Source organism: Bacillus rossius, chromosome 5 (assembly GCF_032445375.1).
Source record: "Bacillus rossius redtenbacheri isolate Brsri chromosome 5, Brsri_v3, whole genome shotgun sequence".
In the NCBI taxonomy this organism is placed as follows: domain Eukaryota; kingdom Metazoa; phylum Arthropoda; class Insecta; order Phasmatodea; family Bacillidae; genus Bacillus; species Bacillus rossius.
The window spans coordinates 70,242,544-70,255,524 of record NC_086333.1 but is presented as its reverse complement, the minus strand read 5'-3'; the positions used below and the strand labels follow the sequence as shown (position 1 = coordinate 70,255,524).

General features: G+C 39.5%; 1 protein-coding gene across 6 annotated transcripts in view; it reads right to left on the bottom strand.

Moving 5' to 3' along the window:
- The window catches only part of LOC134531984 (regulating synaptic membrane exocytosis protein 2), a 312,665-nt gene that overhangs the window by 156,666 nt on the left and 143,018 nt on the right, over nucleotides 1–12,981 (bottom strand). The gene's annotated exons all lie outside the window — the stretch shown is intronic.

Below are 12,981 nucleotides of genomic sequence, written 5' to 3'. Positions count from 1 at the left end.
ATTAAAGGATAAAATAAAATTCATAACTTCCTGACTAGGTACAGTATCAAAGCCATTCAAAATTATAGTAAACTTTCTTAATATTATCTTAAACCCTTATCTGAAAAAAATTTTTATTCGACTCAAACTTCACTGCAATGGATGACCAGAAGAAAAAAAAACATATTTCTGCCTAAGTAGCAAATATTTATCGAGGCCGTTTAAGATTGCTGCAAAACTTCTAAATATTAACGAATCTTTTGTCGGAACCTATTTATTTTATGCTGCAACCTTTAGCGCGAGGGACTAATAAATTTGTTTGGTTCTTAGCTTATGGAACTAAATAGCTATGTTATTTTAATTGCAGTTACCACTAACGTCACAGCATAGAACCTATCCACACAGCCGGGATTATGTAAAGCTTATCTTGGCCACGTATTCTTCTGGAGAATATTCTATAAATCCACGAGAGTACTGGATGAGTTGAACATAAAACATTAGAAACATTTTGTTTGCACATTTTGTTTGCACATTTTGTTTGCGTAAACGTTTTGGTGTATCAATTTTGAATAATTTACAACATAAAGCTTGCGTTTTGAATACAGTTTTCGGAATGTTACAGAAGTTTCTAGAATGTTTCAAGAGATTCGATATTGTTTGAAAATAATAAGTATGAACGTCAAAATCTACCTGCGCCTGTAAGACGAACAATATTTAAATATATTCTAGCAAAAAAAGTGTAAAGTTACTTAAATTGATTTCGCACTATTCTAATAATCATAATCAAAACTGAAAACGTTACGGTGCATGTTAATTGCCTGTATTTTAGTTTCTTTCAGTAATGTACGAATATAAATGCAATAAATGAATGGGAACGTAAAGTGAATCTGAATGTATTGTACATTTATCGATTCACTAGAAAATTCAATTTTTAAAGTACTTTGTAACAAAATCCAGCCTGCAACACAGACATTATCTTTAAAATAGCAATCTGAAGACTCCTATCGCGCAGGTGTTTCTCAACTTAAAGAAAATAGATTATACATGCTACCAATTATTTCAATCATGCTGTGGTCAGTCGACAAATCGAATAAGATTGCAGTTGTCGAGGCAAAACTAGGAAGGGAGTACAAGTTATATACCTTCCAATCGACTGTAGGTAAAGTAGTTAAGTAAGCAAACAATTAGATCACCATGTAATCTCCCGAAATCAATCATCTTAATTCACTTCAAGACATGACCAGTAAGATATCGATATTTATTTTAGAAATAGACACCACAACCCCAAAATGCGCCATAAGTAAGGACAGGAAAAAATTAGAGGTTTCATTTCGTGATGGGATAAAATTCAAATGTGTGTACCTCTAAGATAATAGCGCTATTGGCCCACAGTTTATAGGGAATACTCCTGGCCAATGATAAACACTCAACACAAACACTCACAGGCTACCCAGTAGAGACGTCTCACCAGTCGGCAGCCAATAAACAGGTGAATTTACCTGCTTACTCAGGGGACTGTAGAGTCCATCCTAGAGGTCACTGAAAACGCATAAGTTTCCTATCCCTAGCCATAAGTACGGACCGAAAAAAAATTTCGCGGGTTCATTTACCTCCAGGATAGACTACACAGTCCCCTGAGTAATCAGATAAAAGTCACCTATTCATTGACTGCTAACTTCTGAGGCGTCACAAACGGGTACCTTGTGACTCGAAACGTCTTTGACTGAGGGTCTCTAATTGGCCAAGATACCCTTCATATTAGCAGTGAACCAACAGGAGAAGTAGCAAAAAAGCATGATTATATTAATTTTAGCATATCACGAAATTATTCCGCGAATTTTTCCAGTATCTAGGCATAATTTGCAGATGAAAGATTCGCTCGTGATTTTGCTACAAATTCAACACAATTTATTTATTTACTTATTTTTGACAGTCGAAGATGGCTCCAGTTCACACCAGTCTCTAAATTATGACAAACACATATGGCATTACAGGTTAAATTTGTGTGTCTTTATCGATAATAATTTTAATGTACTGGAGGTGATTTTGCAAAGAAAATCTAAAAATAAAAATAAAAATATACACGTTTAGGTGGTTGTCTTATGTAAGGTTACGCTTTAGAAAGCCTTGTTTGGCATCTTCATTCCGAAAGTTGGTCCACTTTCGCCACATGGAATAATTAACAATAGAAATGTTGTAATTTATCATTTAGGGCCTTAAATGTTTTTAACCCTAAAGGTGTAAATCCATCGAGTTGTAATACAAATAACCCCATTTAGATTAAGTCATCTGTGGGTATTTAGGGTTTAAATTTTATAATCCCCTTAATTCGGTTCGGATGAAACGTTGCAGTATTTTTAACTCACTCGTGTTTCTAAAGGTTAGGGGCTTAGTATACTATTCAGTGGTTGATGCCGAAAACAATATAATAATCAATCAAATACTGAAAACATACACGTCAGTAAAATTTAGTAAATCAAGTCTCATAGCGAAACATAAAAAAAGGATTAAAATGAAAAATACCTACAAGAGTTCTCTTTTCGCCGAAAAGAATATCCATACAGGGAAGAAGAACAAAGAAGCGACTTTTAACGTTTTTTTCTTTTCAATTTATATTGGTATCGACATAAGGGATTCGAACCCAGTAACCTTAACGCAGAAATTTGGCCGGTGTTCCACTTTAACTACTCGACGAAAAGGTAAATATAAAAGAAAAATGTTGTGAGAAGAGTATAGTGACAAGCTTCTCATCCCTCATCTATAACCCCTCAAAAACACTATCCATTTTTTTTTTTTTTTTTTTTTTTTAACGTCTTCTGCGACGCAGTGGCTGGTACAAGGGAGAGGGAAAAAAAGGTCGGTATATGTTTATTTTTAGTCAATGCTGTACATTCTACGCAGCCCTGCATTATAAATTATTGTCTCTGACGGGGCATTCCTATGTGAACGAGAGAAAAAAACGAACAAGACAATTACTGCAGAACTTGAGTAAAAGGAAGGGCAGATTCTCAAGCCAAATGCGCAGAGAGGGCGTAATACGCCAGAACTGTGTTCGCCGACTTGGACAGAACTCTTAACGCCTCACGCACCCCAATATCATGCCAAAATAGTGTCTTTTTTTTACGGTTGCCGCAGTGTTGGGTTGTAATTTGTTTTTGTCGCAGGATTGGAGAATTCTGCACATAAAAAGAGGATCCTGCAGAAGGATAACAAATTTAACAATTTATACATCCACCACTATTTCACGAAACTCCAGGCTATACTCAAATCATCTACACTGTAATTTTTTTTATAAATGAAAAAGAAATATTTACGTAAAATTACAGATACCTGTAAATTTGTGCATTTACATTCTGTATCACTATAAAATAAAGTTTGCAGTAATACTGGGTTCAGATTCTCACCCGGGAATTTATGAATAGTTTTCTCCCCGTGCCTCCAATAGTTGAAGATTTTGGTGAAACGTTCTCTGAATAGCTTTCCAGTGTTTACTGCGCACATAATAAGCAAAATACAACAAAATGAACACCAATTATTGAATATTTGATTATCGTTTCCATTGTTTAAAAATTATGCTTGGATGAAACATCAATTGAAATAGAAAAGCAAATTACGTGTTAATTTTCATACGAAATATTCAGTAGGTATTATCTCGAAAAACGTATTTCATATATGCAAAAATAACCATAGTCATTACAATAAATTCCTTGTAGTATTACACACAATTTCTTAGCAACTGGTTTCCAAAGGAATCTTTTGTAAACAAGAAATTATATATATATTAAATCCAACCTTTTTTAAAAGATGTCATTGGTAAAACTTTTTGGCGGGTTGCAAGTCATTGGGTAACCACTTATTTTCCTTGTATAACTTGGCTTAGGGTCGTCAAAAACATTTTAAGATCATTGTATTACAGTCATCAACATGACGCAGATGTTTATGTGCTTCAAGTCTACTTTGCGAAATAATCGTGGCCCTGCAAATTTCCTTAAGGAGGAAGTAAATTTCGGCAAAGCTGCGCTCCGAACAGCGGGCGTCTAGTCTCACTGCGAAATTCGCGCGTCTCTAAGTTTCAAAATGACGAATTTTAAATACCCCAATCGTTAGAGAACATGCGAAAATTCGTCAATTTATTTGGCATAAGCCTTGATTTGAAATGACTGAAATGCGGAGTAAACCGAGAAAACCACAGCTTATCGTCCACATTTCACTGAGAAATAAGAAATCAAAATTTTGACCGCTAAAACAAATATTTTTTTTATAAATATCAAATCTTAACCAATTTTTTGTCCTGACAATATAATTTTGTTCAGTGCACGGGAAAATTCACGGATTCATTTCGTAATAGGATAAAACTCAAAATATATACCTCTAAGCTAATATTGCTAATTGACTCATAGTATATAAGGAATACTCCTGGCCAATGAAGACTCCTCAACAAAATAATTACCGAATCACAGGCTGCCAAGCTGGGCACCATTGGCTAACAGAAGTAGAGAGGCGTGTCCAAATAACAGCTGTTAAATCATGAACACAATGCAAAGAGTATTAAGGTTTTCATTCTAGCCTGCGAACAAATGAATCCGCGAAATTCCCGTACCTCTATGGGTATGAGCAACGATTTTTCGCGAAAATATTCCGAGACAAGCTTTTGGCTTCAAACACCGTAGCATCGCCTGTGTTTCGTGATTGGTTGAGTTTCTTTCAGGCCCATTCCAACTGTCGGCACACGAATTACAACGATACTGCACTACCTTGACCTTTGACCATTGGCGGCCATATTGAATGGTGTAACGTCAGCCATTTTGAATTATGACGGCACATCCACAAATGTTTCTAGAACTTTCCGCCGTATTGTATTCTATAACTTACCGCCATCTTGGAACATGCCATTTTGTTGTTTGAAAACTTTACAATATTTTTGTTTTCTAGAACTTTCCGCCATGCCGCCGGGGTCAAGGTCATCCAATATGGCCGCCGTGACGCCACAATCCAAGATGGCGGACCGGCTCCACGGCTCCTCACACTGGAACCTGCCGTCGGGGCCCCATTTATATACTACTAAAATAGTGTTTCTTCTCCCGGAACAAGAGCGAAAGGGGGTAGTTATAGGTACGACGAGTGCGCGGAGTGATATATATCCGGCTATGACGAGTGCGCGACCCTACGCAGCCGTCAGCCAGGCGCTCACCGACAGCTTCAGCAAGACGGCAAGAGGAGGGGGGTCGAGCGCGCCACTAGGCACCGCTGCAGGGTGACAAGTGCGCAGCGCTTTATCACCTCCTCCCCTTCCCCCTTCCCCTTGCACTCCTGCTTGCACGGCAAAACACCCCACCGCGCAAGACGCGGCTGGGAAACACCAATAAACACGTCACATCGAGGACACAGCGCGCGGCTGGCTGTCTCGTTAAAAAGCACGAGATATGGCAACGTCGCACTCTCCCGCCAGACACCGTTGAAGACGCTAGAAACGACTCTCGTGTTTCGTATGCACGAGGACGGTTTTAAGGTGGGTAGTGACCAGGGAGGGGGGGAGATAGAGTGGTCGCAGGATGAGCCGACAAAATTTTTTTTTTGTAGACAACAAAAAGTGTGAAATAAAAGGCGGATAGAAAAAATATATTACTGTACAATATCTACTAATTATTTAATTGGAACGTATATTTCCTCGTTACAATCAGATTTGAGTCGCTTAGTAACTACGAGACTAACAAAGCTTCAGCAGTGGCTGAGCCCACAAAGGATAGAGACCGTGTTTGTCGCGCAGTATTTGTATTGGCCCATGACGTCACCGTACCAGTATAGGCGTCTTTTTCACGAAGTAGCGTACAGCTAGGTGTTTGTGAAGAGCTTGTAAAGCACCACAACTGTAGGTCATTAATTTTAAAAAAAAATAATTAATTACAAATTAATAATTAAAATATTGACAGTTGAATTACATATTAATGCTTAAAACTTGATGTGATTTTATTTTTACGTTTCAACGGAAAAATCTACGGCGCGGACCCGAACTGCGCCTTTCTCTAGTTAGATTTTTTTTTCCTTTGTGCTCATTCTAAACGATCATATTTTCAGAGGAGATACGTATTCCTCAGCGTCTAGTGGTTTCGCGCGGCATGCTTGCTTAGATGCCGTTGGATTGTAGAGGGATTGTTGCGCAACTAGGTATAGTTGGTGTTTAGAAGGGAATTTAATAACCATTGAGATGTTGGCGACCCTGACCATACGGATACCGTTACCGGGCGCCGTCGTTATTGCTCAGTTCTCCCTTTTTGTTCATAAGGTGAGTAGGTTGTGCGGTTGACTTCATACGAGAACACGAACAGCGGGTATGCCTTGCATGCAATTCGTGTTCTGGATCATAGGACAGATGCTGTGACTTGTGGGTTTGGACAGTGTTTCGTGCGATTTATCTCTTGCAATTATTCTGCGTGGTCCTCCGGTGGAACGTTGGTCGTGACAACAAAGGAACTGTGTAGTGCGACGGTAGATGGAGATGCCGGGGGTGGGGATAGGAGTAGATGCAGGCTCGGGATAGACGGTGTATGGTTGAGTAGGTCTTTCCCAGTTCGGACATCAAACTCCGCGCAACCGAGTGCCACGTGCGGTGTTGCTGGAATCGCTACTCGGAAGTAGCTTGGCTTCTGGGTTGTAGCCGCGAGTAGGTAAATGCTCCCTGATGATGGCGACTGCAATGTCGACCGAAACGTCGGTGAATTATTCGCCAAGGACACTGCTACAACCCAGAAGCCAAGCTACTTCAGACAATGGCCGTGAAATTCTGCGAACATTTATCGCTACTCGGAATTTTAGTCCGAATTTTAACTGGGTTTTATTATCACAGTTACTATGTCTATATATTTATATACACACACACATACACACACTGCAAGGAGCTGAAAAAAGAGGAAAAGAAGCTCAGCAAACGACGTGATTAATTTTAATTGAAATGGACACGAATGGTGCTTTCATTGCTTCGGGCGAAGGAAAGCCTAGACCCGCAGACGGCAAGCTCGAAAGCTGCGTGGTCCCGGGGTAGAATAATTATGTTTATCCACGGTGGAACGTTATCCGAAACGCTGTTACACTGTAAATTATTTTTCCTGTACATTAAGAAAAGAATCCTTTGCAAACCAGTTGCCAAGAAATAGATTGTAATTCTACAAATAAATACATTGTAACGTTGTACTGCTCAGAATGTTAGAGTTTGCGGAAAAAGCATTTCAGAATGCGCTGACGGCGTTTTCCGTATTTTGTTTTTAAACTGTATTTTTAGAAGAGTGAAAATGGGTTAAAAACGCGTTTTATCAGAATTATTTTCAGCCTTGACTAGACCCGGGGAAAGATTCTTGAAAGCCCTCAAGGGACTTGCATTACGCCTTTATCTTCATTTCTACGCCATGTAATGTTATGGTTTCCACTCAAGTATCATAGTTGCCCTATGCACGACGAGAAGACTGCGCACCAGTTCAGAGCCTTGCGCTTAGAGGCGACACCGCACTAGAAGCACCACCGAGCGTCGGACTTATCATCGGCCTCGCGCAAGTTCATTCCTGACTAGGTAAGACCCTTGTTCATCATCAGCCGTGGTCTAGCCCCATTGCAGCAAAATTTGAGGCGTTGAGATGTGACGATGGTGATGAATAGAGACCTGCAAAATTTGCGGATTCATTCGGTGATAGGATAGAATTCAAACACATATACCTCTTAGATAATATTGCTATTGGCTTACCGTTCATCTGGACGAATCTCAACCAGTTATAAACCCTCAACCAAAGAAGGATCGAATCACAGACAAACCAGCTGAGACGACTTACAAGTCGGCAGCCAATGAACTTGCGTTATTTGCCCGAGTGTACAGGGGTATGTGCAGTCTATCCTGAAGGCCACCGAAACCGCGAATTTTGCAGGTCTCTAGCTGATGAAGAATGTGGTTTCAACTACGTCACTGCATGACACGCCTGAAGACTCCTGAAGCCGTGTTTATAAACTACGCAAGGAACGTAACGACGCAACCAACGCAAGATAATAACGGTTGTTTATAAGAACACAAAAAAGTACAACATTTTAAGAATCCTAAAACTTGAAATTTCAAACAGATTAAACCACACTTGTTTTTGATAATTCACGTTAATCATGTAAACACAAGCAACTATCAATAAGTTTGTTTTAAAGGTGTTATTTTCGTTCACTGAGCGAATGTTTAACGAGTGTAAACAAACCTGGTGTGTATGGCAAAAAAACAAACTCTTGCCCTTCTATCAACAATAATGTCTGTGTCCTATAAAGGTTTTCGGAAAACTCCACTTCATATATGGTAGGTGGAAAAGCGATCCGAAATGTAAGAAGCTGAAAATCGGCCGATGGTAGCGTTGCGTTTATGCGTGTTGCGTTAGTTTGTTAGCGGATGTTTGAAAACCTCGTCGTAATCCGTGTTGCCGTTTCTTGCGATTGTTGCGTAGTTTCCAAACCTGGCCCTAACTCCATGCGACCGGACATCTCTGGTCGGATGGACGAGCGCGCGTGACTTAGGCGGAGGAGTGGGGACTCTTGGGCGTCTGTGTGTGTGTTAAAAAAAATGAGGGGGAGATGGGCGCTCTCTTGACGTCACGCAGCGTCAGAGGGAGAAGAAGGGGTGGGGGTTGAGGGGCGAGGTTTGGTGGCAGACCCTCTAGTAGCGTTCGCGTCGCGGTGAAGATCGATTGCAGACAACTCAACCCACTAACCATAGAGTGACTATACACATAGAAATACCTTTTTTACTTCGAACCCTGGGGAAAAAAAAAAAAAAATCTGTTGTTTCACAAAAGATTCCTTTGCAAACCAGTTTGCAATAAATATAGTGCAACTTTGTACAACACATGGCTATAGATATTTTTGCATATAAAAATACGTTTTTTTTTTTAGATAATACTCAGTACTTCTTACAGAAATTAGCGCAAGATTTTGTATTATAATTTATGTTTCTTTTAAGCATATATTTTTTAAAATCATTTAAAATTTAATCCATTACTCAATAATTGAAATTTATTTTGTTTTATTATTATTATTAATGTCCACAGTTAATACTGGAAAGCTATTCAGGGAACGGTTTACAAGTAACTTTTAACTATTGTTAGTACTGGGAAGACACAAAGCATAAATGCCCGGATAAGAATCTAAACCCAGTTTTACTGCGAACACTATTTTCATCTCATCACAAAAACTCATGAACGAATTTTGCGCTAGGAAATGAGAAAACATGTGACGAAACACGCTGTTGTGTGTTATGATTCGCGCGCTCATCTTTCAAGAAAAATGTATCACAATAATCTCGGATTTCCGTTTCTACTATTTTAACAACATTATGTGCTAATTGTAAGGCTTACTTACATCGCCAGCTCCTTTAAAGGTATCACTCCACAAAATTATTCTGTGTTACCATTCACTCACAAAAGATCCTCTTCATAGGCACGTAATGTAAATGCCCACCCCGTTCATTGGCTGCGGACACGTGAGACGTCTCAACTGAGTGACTTGTGATACGATACTTCAGCGTTTCTCGTTGGTCCAGAGTCCTCCACATTAACTGTGAGCCAATAGTAGACGCCACACAAAGGCACGTGTGTTTTTGACGTGACATATAATAAATCGATGAACGTCGGCTGCACGCACGAAAAAATGTCCCGTTACGCACATTTTCCCGTTACGTTGTGTCCCGTTACGCTCATTGTACGCTTGCGCCGCATCTATCTCTCTTCCACTCGATTGAAACAACCATCGATTTGACTTTTTCGAGGCACATTTAACTTGAAACACTCTCATTCGTTTCCTACTTTTCCTATCATCGTCCTATCCTTAACAGAATAACACAGATTGGAAGAAGTTAAATAGCAAACATGTATAAAGGTTATAGTTAAAATAATCTCTTCGTTAAAATAATAAACATATTTGAATTAATGAGTGCAAATAAAAGTAAATTGATCAATTAAATTGTATATTTCATTTCACTCCTTCTTTGTATCCATACGAAATAGTGATAATTCAATAAAAATGATTCAATTTTATTCATAAAAGTATGCAATCATTTCATCAATGTTTTGTCATGACATTGTCAAGTTAAAGTATCGTCCGTAAACTGACTTTACAACCAATTTTTTTTTTTTAATTTTAGCGTGTCGCGAAACGAATCCGCGATTTTTTTTTTCCCCCGGTCTCCAGTGACGCGTATGTTGATGTACTGGCCGTTTTCCATTGGCTGTGCGAAGGCTCGAAGAAGATGGGAATGAGGAAGGAGGGGGGTGGAGTGGGGGGGGGGGGAGAAAGCACGCCCACGCGCAACTGTCTCGTGACGTCATCCGACGGCGCAGGCAGGCACACTCTCGAAATGAAACACCAGTTGGCTGGCGGTGGCGTCTGCGAACTTGTAGGGTTTTTTTTTGTTTGAGAAGGGACGGAGTTAGAAGGAGGGGGAAGGCAGAGATGTTGGGTTCATTGCTTAGAGCTGCAGTATCGTTTTTTCTTCCCCCGAGACAAGAAGAGACAGGCCGTTGCAGGACGCCACGGAGTGTTCACGAAGGACGAGGGGCGGGGAGGTGGAAGGAAGTATTTCCCGAGGCCACGTTTGTAAACCACGCAAGGAATGCCACGACGCAAACACGCGACCCGCAACCCACGCAAGGAAATCACGGCGTTTACAAACACGCAAGTCGCAAGACGTCATCAATCCGACGACTTGAAATTGGTAAAAACAGTTCTTTACCATGCTTATTTTGTTCATTCAGGTTTATCGCAACATTAAAATATATTACATTTACAATGATAAGAATTAATAGTTTCATTTTCTCCCGCTGTGTGAAAGTTTAACAAATAAAAAAGTCATTTCACCACGTTACCACGTTTTTATTAACTCACTTTCTTGTCTGTTTGTTTGTCTGTTCGGTAAAAATTTTCTAATCGATTTTAAACTAACTTCCAGATGAGCAAGATACGTGAAACTTTTAACATAGCTCAGAACAGATGAAAATATACTCGTTTTTTTATCTGTCGTTTGTCTGTTCAGTTCATTTTTTTTTTTAGTAAGCCCCCGGATTCGTGGAGTTAGGCTACGAGCATAACAGCACAGTGTTGCGAGATGCATATACGCAGTGCTCCCAGGCGGTGCCTACGATACCGACATTTTATCTGTTCGTATCGATTTTGGCATTTCATTTTTCAGGAAAATCACAGCTAAACAGACTGATATAATATTGTGGGTAGGTAAAACAATTTTCAATCTCAAACATTATCAGGTGAATAGAAACTGCAATAAAGCAGCGATTTGTCATATTATCATCAAGATGTTAAAAATAAATTGCAAAATTTCAAAAACACAAGACTAAAAAGCAGAAAATAACAATTAAGTAAAACTTTTTTAAAACAGCAATTTTTTTTAAAATGTACTAGAAAGCATAAAATAGTTTCTCCTAGCTCCCTACAGAATTATAACCCCATACAGATTCCTAACCCCATCACAGATTGTAGCGAAAATTTGTGATCGTGCATTTTTAATAGCAATGAAAATACTTGCAAGAAAAGACGTGGGGTGCTACAATGGAATATGAACAGTTCACCTGGATCACTAACAATTTAATTGCGTTGCAAATGATATGAACAGTTGTGTGAGTATTCTCAACGACAGATACTGCCTACAGTTCTTACTATTGTCATTGGCATGCGCCCCGCTTTTTTTTTTGTGTGTTACGCCGGCCTTGGAGCTTTACGCTACACTACATGAGCTTAAGTAGGCCTCTTTTGATTCAAGATACCTCACAATCCATTAATTACAGGCATCGCGGCTCATGCATGCACCCGTTATCCAACTGAATGGACCCCCCCCCCCCCTTTTTTTTTCCACCATGACTATGAAGCGAAAGCTGTTTTACTTTACTCGGAACGTGAGCAACTTTTAAGGGGTCCGCCTAGTCAGGGATGTATTAATGTTGGTGAGGTGTGATCATTAGTGCGACGCTCACTGGTGCTTCTAACGTGATGTCGCCTTTAAGCGCAAAGCCTTTTTAGGGCAACTATTAGATTTGAGCGGTAACCGTAACATTATATGGCTGAGAAATAAAAAATGAAGGTGAAATGCAAGTTCCTTAAGTGATTTCAAGAATCTTTACCGGGAGTTTCATGAGCAAAAATATTTCTGAAAACCCGCGTTTTAGTAACTTTCACTCTTCTAAAAATACAGTTTAAAAACGAAATCATGAAACAAGACAACCGATCCCCCTTAAGTTCTTACGAGGCGTGTTTTTTTTAAGTAAGTGCCGTTTTGAAATAAAAAAGTACACTTTTCTTAACAATTTTATTTCTACATTTAATGTACTTTTTACATAATTTCCACCAATATTAAGACACTTATCGTATCGTGCAACCAGATTTTCAATCATATCCTTATATAAGTCTGCCTCCTTATTTAACAACTATCGAGACTTGAGGAAACTCATCATGTAACGACGAAAAGCGTTAAACGTCTGTTATCTTTCACTCTTCCGTCAAACTTTCTGCACCAAATCTTCGGTAAATACAGAAGATCGCCCACTTTTATCCTCATCACGAACATTCGCGCGGACATCTTTAAAAGTTCTAAACCATTCCCTTGCCATTCCAATTGGTCGTGATGTTTTCTCCATACACTTCCAATGATCTGACAATGAATTTCAGCCGCTGTCACGCCTTTAGAACTAAGGAAACGAATCACAGCGCCTATTTCACAGGAGGTGGGATTCTCATTTGGCGGAGGCATCTTTAAATACTCACAAACAAACGTAAACACGGTCGAATACTCCCGAAATGGCGTCTGTGACTTGCCAGCAGATGAAGGAACAAATGCCGACCACAGCGCTGCAGCGGCCGAATTTCAAAAGTGTACTAACTTTATAAAATCACTCCTCGTAAATGATTTTCGTAAATAGATATCAGATATCTTGAGCAGTTAATAAATCGCGTGTTTCTGTCCTGTACGAGTGCCCGGGTGGGTGG